This window comes from Tiliqua scincoides, chromosome 8 (genome assembly GCF_035046505.1).
Source record: "Tiliqua scincoides isolate rTilSci1 chromosome 8, rTilSci1.hap2, whole genome shotgun sequence".
In the NCBI taxonomy this organism is placed as follows: domain Eukaryota; kingdom Metazoa; phylum Chordata; class Lepidosauria; order Squamata; family Scincidae; genus Tiliqua; species Tiliqua scincoides.
Genome location: NC_089828.1, coordinates 8324285 through 8341483, shown reverse-complemented (window position 1 = coordinate 8341483; position 17199 = coordinate 8324285).

Genomic DNA, 17199 nt, shown 5'->3' with positions numbered 1-17199 from the left:
TCCCGGTTCTGAGCATTGAAACCTGCTCTGCAGGCACTGGGAAGCAGGGACGCGCGGTGGGTGGGAGGCAGGGGAGGCAGAGCCTCCCCACCGGAGCCCGCCGACGAGCGCCGCCGCCTGTGAGGTCTGCAAGCACACTCAACCCGCGCACGAGCCTGCACACCTCACACGCGGCGCTGGGGAGGCAGAGCCTCCCCTGCCTCCCCGCCCGCCGCACCTCCCTGCTGCTGGTGACACGGCAACCCTTGGGTGCCACGCCCGCCCCCCACCTGCAACGGGACGTGCCGCAGCGCACCGGCTGGGAGGTGACTCGGCCAAGGGCGCGGAGTTCGGAGGGGCCGAACGCGAAGCGATTCCCCAACCCGGGAAGGAGCGCGGGGCGCCGCCTCTCCCCGAGCTCTGCGGCCCTGCAGCGGGAGGCGCGCGCCCTGCCCGGTCCTGGGCGAGGAGCGGGGCTGCTGCTCAGCCGTGCCCGCCCGCCCGCCTCCGCCCCGAGGAGGCTGCAGGCGGCAGAGCCCCGCTGGAGCGTCGCGGGCAGCAGCAGCCCAGAGCTCCCAGGCACCCGGGAGGGGCCGGCTCACTGGCTGGGGCCCGGCCTCGGCGCCTCCGGGAGGCTGGTCAAGGCACTGCTGTCGCCCAGTGGCCAAGCGCCGGCACTGCAGCGGGGACTCCCTCAAGGCCCAAGGCCGGCCAGCCTACTGCAGCTGCGGTGCCAGCAGGGAAGGCAGGCTGCCCCGCCCAGAGGAGGCCTCAGCGCCTGTCCCAACCACAGGATGCAGCGCACGCCCATGGCGTGGCTGCATAGGTGCTGGCAAGCTGGCTGCTGCCCCCCATGTGCTGAATCCCTTTTGTGGGGAGCCTCGATGCATGCCTGCCCCCCGCCCACTCTGGCCTGCCCCAGGGTTTTGCCACCCATGACTTGCCCGTCAGCTCGGGTGGGAGGAAAGAGCCCTTCAGCAGATGGGGAGGCAGAATCCTTCAAAAAGCACCACCACCGCGGGAGGTGCACAAGCACACAGGACCCAGGCACACAGCATGGCAGCTGCGCTTCTCACAGGACTCTGGTGGGGAGGCAGAGCCACCACCACACACCCCTGAGTTCCAAGCAGGGAGTTGCAGCCGTTCAGGCCAACAGCAGGCAAACAGGGCTTGCCCCAAAGAGGTTCCAGGGTCGAGCAACACCCCCTCCTATCTGCAGCGCATCCTGGCTCCTGCCAGCCAGGTGTTGGCCTGCAGTCAGGGGCCAAAAGTGCTGGCCATGTCCTGCTCCAGCCCTCTCTTTCGCCTGTGGCTCAGACTAGCCAGGAGGATTATTTTGCTTGAACACTGCAGCTTGGCTCAATCCACCTTAGCATCTGTATCACATTTTTTCAGGGTGGAAACCATTTCGTGTAGTCCTTTCAAAAGTCCTTACAACTGCCCTATAAGGAGGACATTATCATCATCCTCATCTTGCCGCTGAGGCTGGGAGGGAGCAGATTGCCTAAGGCCACCCATGAGAATTTGTGGCAGGGCAAGATTCAACCTAGGGGCATCTTGCTTGGCAATAAGAACAGCACCACTGGATCAGGCCATAGGCCTATCTAGTCCAGCTTCCTGTATTTCACAGTGGCCCACCAAATGCCCCAGGGAGTACACCAGATAACAAGAGACCTGCATCCTGGTGCCCTCCCTTGCATCTGACAAAGCCCATTTCTAAAATCAGGAGGCTGCACATACACATCATGGCTTGTAACCCGTAATGGATTTTTCCTCCAGAAACCTGTCCAATCTCCCTTTAAAGGCAATGCAGTCCTTGGAGCCACCCCAGCTCTCTGTGGCTTGACTTATCTGGAACTCTCTGCTCTTCCGCAGAACTTGTGGTGGAATACTTGAGGTTCCCAGGTGATGTCCTTCCAGGCATTGACCAGACCTGGACCTCGTTAGCTGTGCAACGTGCCTTGTTCAGACTCTGCCTTGGGACCATGGTTTCCTCCTGTTGCTTGCTTCAGGCTCACTCTAGGGTCTCCTTGTGACACTCATCCTGACCTTTGAAGTCTTCATCTTAAGCAAAGGCTATCGAAAGAGGCACCCTCTTATCTCACAAAGCTTCATCTTCAAGCAACTGCCTCCTGAATCAAACCAGATGTACAAAATCCTGCATTACCCCCCCCCCCCAAAAAAGAGACTCCCAGCATCATCGGCTGACTGTCATGATTTCTTCAAAGCCAAATGCTGCTTCCCTTCTCCCACAGTTAGGAAGAGGCTGGAGCCTTTATCTGCACTGGCTCCCACAGCAGCTCCTGCCATTAATGGCATCATCTGGTTTGGATTAAACTGGATTTCATCCTTGTTTGGTTTGAGAGCTAAAAGAGGAACTGGGAGTCGTTTCTACTTGTGCCAAGTATGGATGGAATACTCTGAACAAGCACAACCCAAGTGGGTCTGAAGAGATGTGTGGAGCATGGGGACAGCTATGTCTGCACTCTGGGGAGGAGAAAGGAAACGGTCTTCAGTCTGAACAAATGCAGCAGATCAGGAGATATGATAAGGCTGGAGCCCTTTTTGCTCTCTTTTCTCCGTCTTGCCATCTCAACTTGAGAAAGCAAGAGCTAAAGGTTCTGCAATGGCCATGAGAAAAGGCAAGGAAAAGGCAACTTCATCATAAGTTATCTGTAAGGCTGCAGGAGATGGTTGGAGGCAGTAGCTTGCGGTTCTCTTATCTTCTGAGGAAGGGTGAAACTGTTTCACTTCCTCTAATTGACTGCGTGCAGAGTCTGGCGTCTGACACTAGGCCTAGGCTTCTGAGCATCTTCTCTTCACATGGAGGGAGAACTAAAGAGAATGACCTCACTGCGTTAGACCTAGGTGGACCTCTGAGCACCACTGCATCAGGCCAAGGGTTCACCTGGTCCTCCATTCTGTTTCCAACAGTGGCCACTCAGGTTCCTTGGAGAAGCTCATGAGCATTACATGAAAGCTGCAGCCCTCCCTTTGCACATGCCCAACGTTTAGTAGAACACACCCTGGTCACGGAGCTTCCGCTTGTCTATCAAGGCTAATAACAATTGATTACCTCCCCTCTCCCTCCATTCACGAGTCTGATCCTTTTTTCAGGTCATCTGAACTACTGGCTGTTGTCATTGTGTCTCACGGGCAGTGAGTTCCATAAGCTAGCGAAATGCTGAATGAAGATGGCCAGTGGTATTGCTAGAGGGGTGCTGGGGGTGCAGACTGCACAGAGTGACACCATGGGGGGGTTACACCAAAGGACTTCGAAAGCTGTATTTGGATCCGATTTTACGGCATCCTACTGGCCCATTTATTGATCCTTTTTTTGTTTTGTTAAGTGACAATCAGGCAAACATTACAATAGCAGTTGCCAGTTTTCTATCCCAAAATATTAAAATATCCCCTTCCTAAAAAAAAAAAAAAAAAAAAGGAAGGGAAAGAAGGAGAGGAGGAGAGAGGGGGGGAGAGGGGAAAGAAAGGAAGTTGAACAACTTTCTCTTCTTCCCTCTTCTCTTGAATCATTTCTCATCTCCCCGCCCCATCATGTTTATCCTTTTGTGACTGTTGTAATTTTGTTTATCTGCTTATATGCCAATAAAGGTATAGATAGATAGATAGATAGATAGATAGATAGATAGATAGATAGATAGATAGATAGATAGATAGATAGATAGATAGATAGATAGACTGATTGATTGATTGATTGATTGATTGATTGATTGATTGATTGACACCAAAGGACTATGGAGAGTTTATCACACCCCAGGTCCTGAGAGGCTCCTTGCAAAGGAATAACCCTTCCTCACCTCGAAGAGCACCTGCGCACAACAGGGGCAGGGCCACACTGGGTGACACCAACCTCAGTGACACCGAAGGTGGCCTTCCTTTGGTTGGTCCCAAACCTCTTGCCAATCAGCTTCTTGGGTGGCCCTGAGCTCCAGGACTATACTCTGTCCTCAACATTTTACATCTCACAACACACTGACATGGCACTAAAATTATCAGAAAGCACACAATCAGTTTTTTGACAATTGACTGGGCACACTGCACTGCCGGCAAGAGGATCCTATCTCCCAGTGGCCTTACTCATGAATTAATGAGTTAAGTATGAATTAATCCCCCAAACTCATGAATTAATCCTCCAAACTCCCATGGCATACCCATGAACTGTTCACGACACACCAATGTGCCGCTGCACTGTGACTGAAAATCACTGTTCTAGCTTAGTGACTGCTGCTGTATGGTCTTTGTTTTTCATTCTGTATTGTATGTTTTCATACTGTTGTGTGTTTTGAAAGGGAAGTGCCCACTTTCTACATCCATGCATGAGAGGGAGACACATTTCTTCTTTGCGTTTTCTCCATCCCTTTCATAGTTTTATAAACCTCTATTACATGCCTTATGTTTCCAAAATGTTTATGGTGAATGAATTGATAAGTTCAAAATCTGCAGGAAACACTCCCCCCTCCCCCCCCCCCACACAAACACAGGCTTTTTAAAAGAAAAATTCTAGTAAGGAAGGAGGAGGCAAGGTGAGAGAAACTGTTACAGTTGTCATAAGAACATAAGAACAGTCCCACTGGATCAGGCCATAGGCCCATCTAGTCCAGCTTCCTGTATCTCACAGCGGCCCACCAAATGCCCCAGGGAGCACACCAGATAACAAGAGACCTGCAAGGCTTCCTGGGAATTGTAGTTAAGAACATAAGAACAGCCCCACTGGATCAGGCCATAGGCCCATCTAGTCCAGCTTCCTGTATCTCACAGCGGCCCACCAAATGCCCCAGGGAGCACACCAGATAACAAGAGACTGCATCCTGGTGCCCTCCCTTGCATCTGGCATTCTGACATAACCCATTTCTAAAATCAAGAAGTTGTGCATACACATCATGGCTTGTACCCCATAATGGATCCTTCCTCCAGAAACCTGTCCAATCCCCTTTTAAAGGTGTCCAAGCTAGACGCCATCACCACATCCTGTGGCAAGGAGTTCCACAGACCAACCACACGCTGAGTAAAGAAATATTTTCTTTTGTCTGTCCTAACTCTCCCAACACTCAATTTTAGTGGAATTTTAGTTTGGAATGTTTTGTCCAAACATAAAGGGCATAAAGGTTTTGTTCCAGTTTAATGAGGTGTTTGCATGCAACACAGAAGTGGAGCACTCATTGGGGCAATTTGTGAGAGGAATAATGATGGAGCACTCTAGAATCTATATGAGGGCAGCAGTACCCTCTAGTGGTCAAGCAAGGCACAAGAAATGAGGTGGTTGAGAGTAGAATCTGTTATTCGATCTTCCATAGTTGAGACCTTTGTCCTACGAGCTACATGATGTGATACAGGCTGGTGTGAGAAGAGTGTGTAATCAGAGGGATACACAGAGCGATACAGCCTGTCATGGAAACTGCCTTCGACCACCCTATGCCAGCCCTTGGTGTATGACAGTCATGACTCCAGTGATCATTAGGAAATGGCTGAAAATGAAAAAGACCCCACTGTGAATGCCATTGAGCATAACAATTTGTAAAACTACTTGTCCGCACTGGGAATTACAGTGGCAATGGAGACAACACACTCCTTCAAGGATAGCGGTACCTGAAGACCTTACCACTGAGGATAAAGTGGTGGGAAACTGATAAGAAAAGCTGGCTCCACCTGTTGTTGGCAACCTTCAGTCTCGAAAGACTCTGGTATCGCGCTCTGAAAGGTGGTTCTGGAACAGCATCTAGTGTGGCTGAAAAGGCCAATTCGGGAGTGACAGTCCCTTCCACACTGGGAGCAAGTGCAGTCTGTCCCTGGTCTGTCTCCCTGGCTATGGGCCTTCCTTCTTTGCCTCTTTGCCTCAGTCTGTTGGCCAACTGTCTCTTCAAACTGGGAAAGGTCATGCTGCACAGCCTGCCTCCAAGCGGGCCGCTCAGAGGCCAGGGTTTCCCACCTGTTGAGGTCCACTCCTAAGGCCTTCAGATCCCTCTTGCAGATGTCCTTGTATCGCAGCTGTGGTCTACCTGTAGGGCGCTTTCCTTGCACGAGTTCTCCATAGAGGAGATGCTTTGGGATCCACCCATCAACCATTCTCACAACATGACCGAGCCAACGCAGGCATCTCTGTTTCAGCAGTGAATACATGCTAGGGATTCCAGCACGTTCCAGGACTGTGTTGTTTGGAACTTTGTCCATCACTGATGTAAGATTCATGATGGTTTCAATGTAGCTTGGGGAGTTTTGGATCCACTTTCTGGCCTATCCTAGGATGGCGAGCATGAGGGACCCCAAACATGCACAATGTACTATGCGTCAGGGACCTCAGACATCTACAAGAGAGAGTTGTGCCTTAAGTTACCACTACCAAACGAGAATGACTCCAGCTCAGACTCTAGGAGAGCTCTGAAAATGTGAAGCATAAACTCACAGTGAATTAATTTGATGGGCTAATCCAGCCTGGCGGATAGGAGGTAAACTCTCCTTGGGCCCCAGGTGGGATTATGACTTTAAGTCATAATGCATTTAATTGGACTTGGTGACAAATTTACAGATTCCACTGAATTAAAGCAGCAATATGATCTCCCCAAGGCTGTCTGTTGGCTGGTGAGAACACCTAAAACATTTCCTTGCCTCTAAATTCAGTCCTGATGCTTTGAGTGCTTCTAACTTTTGTCCTGTTGTTGAACTCCCAGAGCTCCTGATCGTCCTTCCCAAACCTGCAATAGGGCTGGCTGAACTGATGTGCCCTTCCCCATTTTGTTGCCCCATGTAGGGGTCCTGCTCAGTGACACACCCCCTCTGGTTTTTGTTGGAGCTTTAGGGCACAATCCTAACCAAATTTCTAGCACTGGCATAGCTGTGCCAGTGGGGCATGTGCGGCATCCTGCAGTTGGGAGGCACTCCCGGAGGCCTCCTCAAGGTAAGGGAATGTTTGCTCCCTTACCTTGGAGTTACATTGCCCTTACCTCAGTGCTGGAAAGTTGGTTAGGATTGCACCCTTAGGGTGTTATTGTAAACTTCAATCCCAGCCACATGCTCCTGGGCGATGGGCAAGACCTTGAAAGTTGAGTACTGAAGGCTGTATTCTTTTCTGATCACCAAAAGCCACATGCTTGGAAGGATGCATTATGCTCTGACGTGACCACGGAAGCTTGTCTGCCCTGGAACCTGGAGAAACTACTATTGACAAGCCCAAGATGAAACTTGCCTTTTTTTTCTCCTTTTTGATGAAATACAAGGAGAAACTTCTGGAAGTGAAGTACTTGCATACTGAAGGAAAGATAATGTGAACTCATGTTGGCACGTCCTGTATGACAGGTGTGGATACCCCAGACTGGAGATGAACCTCCCTGGCCTTGCCTTTTTGCACCCTACAACCCATAGACCAACTCCCAGCTATTTTCTTCTTGTTCCATGTTGCAAGTTTTGCTTAGCCTTAGACTGTTAAAAAGCAACACCCCTCCCACAACAGGGAACTGGGCAGCAGAAGTTCTTCAGAAGCACCTAACCAGCACCCTCACCTGGGTGCTTCTGCTGCCATCGCTGTTGCAGATCTCAGCTTACAGCTGTAAACCAACTGTTCAAAGCAGATTTCAGCTCTCTTAGCACAGAGGAGGGGCAAGACCCTGGCATCCTCACCCCCAGCTGAAATTCAGACTGGATACCTGCAGGCATCCCTCATGAAGATGTTACGTGAAAATCCCCTTTTTCCTTAGTTGTGATTTTATATCTGGTTGCAGGCCAAACTTCTCACAGGCCAAACTTCCAAAAACTCTGGTCAAGCTACAAGCTCATGGCACTGTATTGTTTTAATCCAATCACTGTTTATGCAAACACATTAAACTTCTCACACACAGGTCACAATCAGGTCAAGTCACCCCCACTTTCCTATGGTTATATGCATCTTAAATCTACCTCCCTGATCATACATTATAGGAAGACGTCTGGCATAGTAAATCATTGCTTAAATGTCCCCTATTGTTTTACATTAGTGTATTCATTGTATTGTTGTAACTCAATCGCTGCTTAAGTACTCTATGCAAATTTGAATTGCCTTCCTGGGTTGCTGTATTCTTTTTATTGTGTGGGTTCCCCCAGCTAGGAAGACAGTCATTTGACCCTATTGAATTTTGCTGATAATCCTTTCAGTGTTTTACATATTTACATTTACATCCAGGTCAGCTCTAGGTCACATCCAGGTCAGCAAAAACCCTTTTTAAGAGAGAGGCTGGCACATGCTCTCTCTCTCTGACTCCCCCCCCCCCCAAGGCAGAAGGTCCTCCTCTCAGGACTTCCCCCCCCCCATCCAACTGCTCTACAAGAAAGGTAACTATCTCACGTCTGGAACCTTTTCCCTTCTCCCCCCCTTTTTTCTCCCCTTCTCTCCTCATCTTTAGTCAGCAACTGGGTTTGGCAGATCAGGGACCCCTAAAATCCTTCCCTACAACCGTTCCCTTTCTAATTTCCTCGGATGCACCAAATACTTTTCACATGCAACCACCGTAAAGCTAGGTACACTAGATGCAAGTACTAGGACCAAGACTCATCATTTTTCATGTGCATTATGTTTGCCTGTGTGTTTTTGTAATAGCAATATAATCTTTTATTAAAAGTTATCTTTCTTTCAGTCTCCTCCTTAAGTTAAAAGGGAATTTCTCTGCATTACGCTGTCTTGTTATCCAGCCTATGGTCCTGAAGTTTCCAATAAGGGCAGTGTAATTATTCCCCTATACAAAACAGCCCTTTTTGGTAAAAAGGAAGCCTGGGATATTCTCTCCTTGCTGTTGTAACTGAGATGTACAGTACAGTGTATCCTAACTACTACCCATAGTTTTGTTAACTTTTTCTTATATTTGTACATTGTTTTAAACACCTAATTTTGAATCTGGAAAAACCATTCATAAATTTTTGTAAACAAGTCAGCTTTAAAAATGCCCACATTTTTCAGCATGGGTTGGTAAAACGAACAATTGGTTCACCAAAGCTCTTCATAGTGGGAGAGACTCCCCCCTCTTTTTTTTTTTTTTTTTTTACTAGAAGCTGTTCTGATGCAAAGTTGAAACCTTAGGCCCAAATCCTAACCCATTTTCTAGTACTGGCATAGCTGTGCCAATAAGACATTTGCTGCATCCTGCAGTTGGGGGGCACTCACGGAGGCCTCCTCAAAATAGAATGTTTGTTTCCTTGCCTAGGAGCTGCATTGCCCTTATGTCGCTGCTGGAAAGTGGGTTAGGATTGCGCCCTTATTTTCAGAAGCAAGTCATAAATATGCATTTCCCTAGGGTCATATTTTCCTGATCAATTTCACTTTTTAAAAACTCATTGTTGCTTTTAAAAAATTGGGAGCCAGAAAGAAAAATGAATGACTCAATTCAGTTGATTAAAGATTCAGTCTGCTGGCAGAAAGATGGAAAGAGATGGAGGAAGCAGATTGCTGCCCAACTGAGACAATTCCTCCTCTGTGACATGGAAGACTTTGGGATACTTTTTGTGTATTTGTTAAATGGTTTTCAGAGAAATGTAAAGAGAGAGAAATATAATGCTGAATGAATACCTGTAGTGCAATTTTTTTTGGGGGGGGGGGAGGCCAAATTTTAGTCTAATATATGAGTTAAAAGCAGCCTTGGAATGCTGCTTGGACAAAAGAATCAATTTTTTGGACACAGGGAGAGCTTCTCATTAATTCTGGATCTCTTGCAAAGTCCTCTTTGGATAGCCAAAATCTCACAGAGAGAACACTGGAAAAAACACCATTAAAGGATGCAAACAGACCAGGAACTTGGAAAAGAATATGTTTGCTTTAACAGCTCACCTCACAAGGAATTCTGTTGGACTGTGATCCCTTCAAACTCCCCCAAATGGTCTCCTAACCACATCCAGAGGGGTTACAGGGCAAGATTTGGGGTTGGAGTTCATGGCAATTGTGATCCTGGCCCCTGTACTGCCAGGGAGCAGGACCAGTCCTGCAAAATGCCACCCCTCCCCCATGCAGCGAGAGGTTAAAAAAGTCACTTTTAGTTTTCGCCAAAAACTGATGTTTGATGCCTTCTAGGGGCTCAGAAAAAAATGAGTGGGAGAGGATTTGCGCACCCGGCCAGGTGGTGCCCCAGGGCAATTGTCCTGCCTGACCCCCCCAGATATACAAGTGGATCATGAAATCTCAGCGTGACAGAGCTCAGAGGGACTAAGGAGGCTCACAGACTAAGTCCCAGCTGTCCCACCAGTCCTGAGTAGTTTTGCTGCATTCCCTGTTGAACCAGTGAGTCTGAGGAGCTCTCCACAGTGGCAAGGGGTGCTACTGAAATGACAGGAGAACCACCTAGTCCAGGAGTCAGATTGGAGAGCTGGGGGAGAGTCTTGAATGGGCATCAAACGTTACAATGCCAGCAAAGGAGAAAAGCAGCCTCTCCTCCGGAGTCCATCCAGCTCAAAGTTGGCTACAGTGACCGGCAGCAGCTCTCAACAGAGGGATGTTCCCAGACCTGCCAGGAGGTACTGATCGGGACTGGGTGATACGAAGCTGCCTCCAGAGTCAGACCCTGGGAATGTCTCGCTCAGGATTGGTGACCCTGGCTGGTTGCAGTGCTCCAGGGCTTCTGGGAGGGTCTTCTTCAGCCCTGCCCAGAGAGGCTGGCAGAGGATTGAAGCTGGGATCCTTTTGTGTGCAAGGCGGGGGGGGGGGGGGTTGGACTTTGTCCCTGAGCTACTGCCCCGTCCCCAGCCTTCTCTGCTCACTTCTGAACTTCCCTTTTAAATAATGTTAACAGAAGTATCTTGCGCATCATAGGAGATCAGCTGCCCTCCGAATGATTTGACCTCCTTGAAAGCCTGAAAACATTTTTGGGGAGTAAAATCCCAGCACGCTCCACAAGAGGGCATTTTATGATGCTGAAGAGAGATTTGTTGGATCCGACTTGTCTGTATTCTGAGGCCGATTCTCCGTCCAAGTCCAGGAGTGTTTCAGTGTGGGGTTTGGGGCTGAGCTTATCAGGGCAGGGGGCCAACACAAACCCTCTCCTCTTTTTCCTCTCGAGAGCAGAATGAAGTCCCAGCACCAAACTGGCCTCTGACTGTGGGTGACCCCTTCCCTGCCCTGTGCCAAGAAAGAAGGCGCTGAAGTCTGGCATTGCAAGAAGACTGTGAAAAGAGTCTTCTCCCCAGAAGAAAAAAGCCAGATTAAATCACACAGGCCTGAGAGCAGAAGGGCTGCCAAATGCTACAGCAGAGCGGCTGCTCGGTTGCCCCAGCTTAATGTTTCCAACAGACCCTGGTGAGTTCATGTGGCTGGATGTGCAGCAATCCAGAGCTCTCCTAAATAGCTTTCAGGTATGACAAGAAAGGCGGACACAAGGCTCTGTTGTACTCTGCTGGTTTCAGGCACTTGAATGCGTAATGAATGCTGCTACACCAGAGGAGGGGTGGCACTGACAGTGACAAAGGGACATAGTGCTCTCACCCTTTCGAAATACATGTCACAGGCTCAGGGAAAGAGGCCCTGGCCAAGGCCTTCGGATGCCTGGATATGTCTGGGACCAGTGGATGCCAAGGCTGTGGCCTTCTGCTGGGCAGGTTGTGCATGTGTGGGGCTCTTCTTTGGTCTGTGCTAACCCTGCTGCTGGTGTGATGCCAGCATTGCCAGGCTGGGGTGCCTGCAGGGCTGGAGGTGGACACATTGCCATGGAGTGCCAGGGAGGCATCCCACAGGAATGGGCTGAGCAAAACATCCATGAGCTGGTCGTCTCTTCCCCAAAGGAATGTGGCATTGGGGGGGGGGCAGAGAGATGACAGCGGGACAGGCAAGGCCAAAACTGGCCACTGCCCAAACAGAGACTGGGCTGAGCCCCGGACAACAGCAGCAGATGTGCTGGGAGGTTCCAGCCTCCTTCAGCATGCAGTCCTGACACACCACCACGTTTTGATACTCACTCCACATTAACTGTTTGCCAGGTGTGCTGAACAAAATTCAGCCCCTTCCCAGAGGGCTCAAAAGCTGTATCAGATGGATCATAAGCCCCAGACTAACCCTGCCTGGCCTCCTCTGCCTCTCTAGCAGCATCTCTGATCTGCAGGCTTCAGCACCAGAAGCTTTTCCTGGTATGGAGACAGTTCACTATTACCCCTGATAGCACCAGCCAGGGATCCATTCCTGAAAAGATGCTGCTCCTTTCTTTGCAGAGCTCCACCACCTGCTATACCCCAACTCTTCCAGGCCCTCTTCTGGGACCCTCCTTCCCATTTTGAATTTCTAGCCAGGCCCAGGAATGCTGGTCTCTGGGTAGGGCTGCCAGAACATGGGATTTTGCCCAGCTTGGGAGGGTCATCTCCTGGATCGGGTCCCACTTGGTCCTTGGACCCTGCTGAACCTTTCACTTCTAGCTCCAGCATCAGTTTCACCTGGAGACGCTCATCACCATTCCTGAGTGACGTCATCGCTGAATGAGGACAGCCTGTGAGTGTGGCCACCACAGCGGACCGGAGGGCTCACCGGAATGGCCGCACTTCTCTGCCACAGGAAGTGTGTGAAACAGAATGAACAATTATGCAGAAGCTACTCCCAGAGGCAACATCCTGTAATACAGAACCTGGTCAGTGACTTTGAGATACACCTCCTCAGTGAGGTGGGTAGGTAATTGCATTCTCTTCCCAGCCCCTTCAAGTACTTGCAGAAAAGGAGGCTGTGGGAGATTCCATCTCCAGGACTCTTCTGCTGTCTGTTTTATGCCTGAGAATGATACATGTAGATAAAGGAACTGCTCGGTCTAGAACAGGGGTGCCCAAACCCCGGCCCTGGGGCCACTTGCGGCCCTCGAGGCCTCTCAATGCGGCCCTCAGGGAGCCCCCAGTCTCCAATGAGCCTCTGGCCCTCCGGAGATTTGTTGAAGCCCGCACTGGCCCGACACAACTGCTCTCGACAGTTTGACCTCTCGCGTGAGCTGTGGGATGAGGGCTCCCTCCACTGCTTGCTGTTTCACATCTGTGATGCAGTAGCGGCAGCAAAGGAAAGGCCAGCCTTGCTTTGTGCAAGGCCTTTTATAGGCCTTGAGCTATTGCAAGACCTTCATTCATTCATATAAGTTCATCTTTAATATATTCATTTATGTAAACTTATGTAAATTTATTCAAATTTTAAATGTAAATTAATTCTTTTTTTCCCCAGCCCCCGACACACTGTCAGAGAGACAATGTGGCCCTCCTGCCAAAAACTGTGGACACCCCTGGTCTAGAAGGCTGGACTTTGAACCGCCTGGCTGACCTGGTTAAAGTTGCTTGTAAATCTGGAGCAAAGAGGGGTTCCCAGATAGCTAAAAAAGCCAGACTGCAACCCCCTCCCCCAGTCAGCATATCGTCTACTCTAAGACAATCCAGCTGAGTGGGATGCCTGCCTGACAGATTTCTGGAAGGGAAGAAGAAAGGAAATCCATCTGGGTTGGGACTCCATGGCCTTGAATCTCAAGGGATTGCCAATAAGGAGATGCCTGAATTGCCTGTCAATCATTCAGTTAAAAGTCACATACCAAGACAGGGTGTCTCTACTCAAAATGCAGGTGGTGTCATGGATACAGGGTTCCCTACCACATTCACCTCTTCAATGTCTTTTGTTTCCATTTTATCATCTGTTTGGCTTGGACAGGAGGGCACTATCCGGAGAGATCAAGGATTAGGATCCAGCTTCACAACTTTGAGACTGGGAAGGAACAAACAGTCACGTGCAAAGAACTGAACATTCCCCACTGAGCATATTCAGGGCAATGAAGGGGTTTCAGGAGATCAGGCATTCCCCAGTGACCTGTCAGTGGACCTTTCGAATGCCTCTTTGCTGGTGTCACAAACCCGGCCTGGCGGTTTGCTCTTGAAATTTCCTTCTCCCTGGGAATACACATCTGTAAACTGCTTTGTGAACTTTTTTGCTGAAAAGCGGTGTATTAACAACAACAAAACGACAACAGTATTATGTGGAAATCCCTAGGTCCTTGGAAAGGACTCGATATTTTGGAAACACCAGCCACCACCAGGTGGGCTGCGATTAACCAAATGATGAGGATGACGACGATAAAAATAATAATAATAAAGAGAGAGCAGCCTTACATAGAACAGCATGCCTGATATTCAACAGGCCAAATCTAGCCACCAACACCTGGCGGGCTGTGTTGGTGTTGGTGCCCCAACACACCAGCACCTCATCCCCCTCATCCTCATCCTCATACATGCAGTCCTGGAGCCCATCTGGCTTTGCTGCGTAATGTCATTGTTACCAGGAAGACCGGGCAGTCTGCAGGTCGTGGCACATTCTCCCATGGTTGGCAACCTTCAGTCTCGAAAGACTATGGTATAAGCCTACAGCACCCGGTATTCCCCGGCGGTCTCCCATCCAAGTACTAACCAGGCCTGACCTTGCTTAGCTTCTGAGATCAGACGAGATTGGGCATGTGCATAGCCACATTTCCAGTGAAGCCTGGCAGTGTTATTCAGTCATCGAATCCTGCAAGCCCAGATGCCCTGGAGGTTCTGGCATCCATCAGCAGCAGTGTGCAGCACTGTCCTCCTTCAACAAGGCCTTTTAAAATCAGATCCTTTCTTTGTTTCTCTTGAGGCCTGATCCCGAATCCCTGTTCCTGGACTAGATTCGGGACGGCACACCTGTTCATGTGTAAAATACACAATGTCAGGAAACTGGGGTGGATGAGTTTACCTGAACAGGTTAGAGAGACTGTCCTTCATGCCACTCTCCCTTTGAATGGGGTTGGAGAGAAGCTGTAGCCCCAGCCAGTGGCCTTGTGTAGAGGCTGCTGCTCTACTGCTGTTTCCCTCTTAAACATGTTCCATGGAGCATCCAGCAAAGTTCTCTCTTTGTGTTCCGTCTGGATGAGCTGCTAGTTTGCCAAGTTCACGGGTGCCTCAGCACTTCAGAGCCTTTACTGTCTGCACGGGGGAAACAACCATGTGCAGAGCTTGCAAGGATTAAACTAACAGAGAATAAAATATCTGTCTCTCTTTCAGCCGGACAGCGGAGGACTTCCCAAAAGGAATCATTTCTGCAGACAGGCCAATGGAGGTAGCAAAAACACCACAAGGCAGGGAGTGCTTTCGTGGCACAGGAGATAAAGCCATACAATGCACAGCGTTGCATGCGCCAAAAAGATTTGTATGGAGACGTTTCCTAAGGGAGGGATCTTGTTTTATTAATGGAATACATAATTCCTTTTTGCTGATTGAAAGTATACGAGCCATACTTTGCTGGACTGTAATTGCCCTGAGTGTTAGTATGCAGTGGAAATGCTGGCACAATCAATTGCACCTTGGAAAGGACACTGGGTTTAGACAGATAAACTTTAGCTGCTTCTTCTCTGACTAGCCCATTTATCTTGGTGAAACACTTTTCCAGTTGAGCAGATTTAATTATACTTTGACAGCCCAATCCTATATAAATCCCTGGGCAGCAATGCAGCAGCGCCAGCATAGCTACTGCTGTATCCTGGGGGGGGGGGGGAGATTTTCAATGGATGGAGTCTTCTCAGAGTAAGGGCACATTTGTCCCCTTGCCCTGGGGAAAGCCCCAGCAGCCGTGATGGGTCAATTCAGACCTGCATGTGCAATATTGCATTGATCCATGCAAGTGAAACAGACCTGGAAAGGGGGTTAGGATACAGCATGCACTGCCAATCTCACCCCCTCCTGGGCCTGATCCCACCTCCTCCCTGTTCCACCCCATCCCTGTCCTCCCTTTGCCCACCCCCTCTCCTGTGCTAGACTTATCCACTCCAGGCAGACATCCCAATGGCCACCAGTGCATGCAGCAAGGTTCCAGTCCTCCTGCCAGTGTGCCGGCTGCTATTGCTGTTGCAAAGCCTTTGGTGAGCTCATATCAACAGGCTCACCCACATCCACACGCCTGTTGACCTTTTCAAAGAACTGTAAAAGATCTGTGAGGCAAGACTTACCCTTACAGAAGCCTTAGTGATTCTCCTTCTGCAAGGCTTGTTCTTCCATGCATTTCAAGATTTTATCCTCGATTAGGCTCTTCACCATCTTACTCAGATGTTAGGCTGAGTGGCCTATAGTTTCCTGGGTCCCCTTGCCTTCCTTTTCCAAAGATTGACGTGACATCAGCTATACTCCAGTCCTCTGGCAAAACAGCTGCTGGTTTAGATGGTTCTACAGGGAGAGAGCAGACACCATTGTGAATAGGTTCTTCAGTAGGCGTCACCCATGATGGTTAGGCAGAACTTCCAGATTCAGAAGCACTGTGCCACTGAATGCCAGGGGCTGCAGGGAGCAACAGTAGGAGAAGGGCTACTGCCTTCCCACCCTGCTTGGGTTTCTCAGAGGCATCTGATGGAGGACAGGGTGGTGGACTAGATGGACCCCCCTTTGGGCTGCTCTTCTGCGCAGGCAGGCCTGTGCTTCTTTCAGGCTTCCTTGGGGGTGGAATTCCATCATGTGCACCCAGTGTACACACATGCTAAGACTGTCAAAGGAAAGAGAGTTCCCTGGGAGAAATCAGTGCAAAATTTTCCAAACCTGGAAGAGGGTTGGCCATGGCTGTGGGGCTGGAGGCTGTGCAGGAAATGATGTTCACAGCACAGCCCCGTGCACCGTACACTCACCATGCAGTTACTTTTTCCTCTGCATCACTAATGAGCACCATGTGGACGCCAAGGCACTCGCTGGATTTCCTTCTGATTTGGAAGTGGAGATGCTCTCGCTTCGGCGCTGCCTCCTTGGCAAAGGGGAGCTTATGGATTCCCTCCAGCTGCGTGCCTGTCCAATGGCAGGGACTCGCAAGGGCTCAAGGTTACTTTCCCAACTTGCCTGGAGCCATTGGTCTCTCCAGAATTCTCCACTTGAGAGTCCTCCATTCCCCCCCCCCCCCCGCCATGGCTGGATTGCTTAGGAATCCTGGCATTTTTCCACTGTTAATCCTCGGAAACAATATTGTCTACATTCTGCTCTTCTCTCCACTGGAACAGGTTCACAGTGAAGCCGTCTGAGAGGGAGCCAAGGCCTTTGAGCAGGGCGTCCATGAAAAGGATGGTGCGTAAGAATGAGATACATGAACATGCAGGACCCATTGCAGTTTGCTTGGTCCAACTGGGAACAGGTCTTGTGTCTCAAAAATAGGTCTGGCAAAGATATTTCTAGTATTTGTCATGAAGAGTTTGCAAAAGATTTATTTCACAGTGAACTCTGGACAGGGGTGTGCAGATTTGGCAGGAAAAACCCATGGAT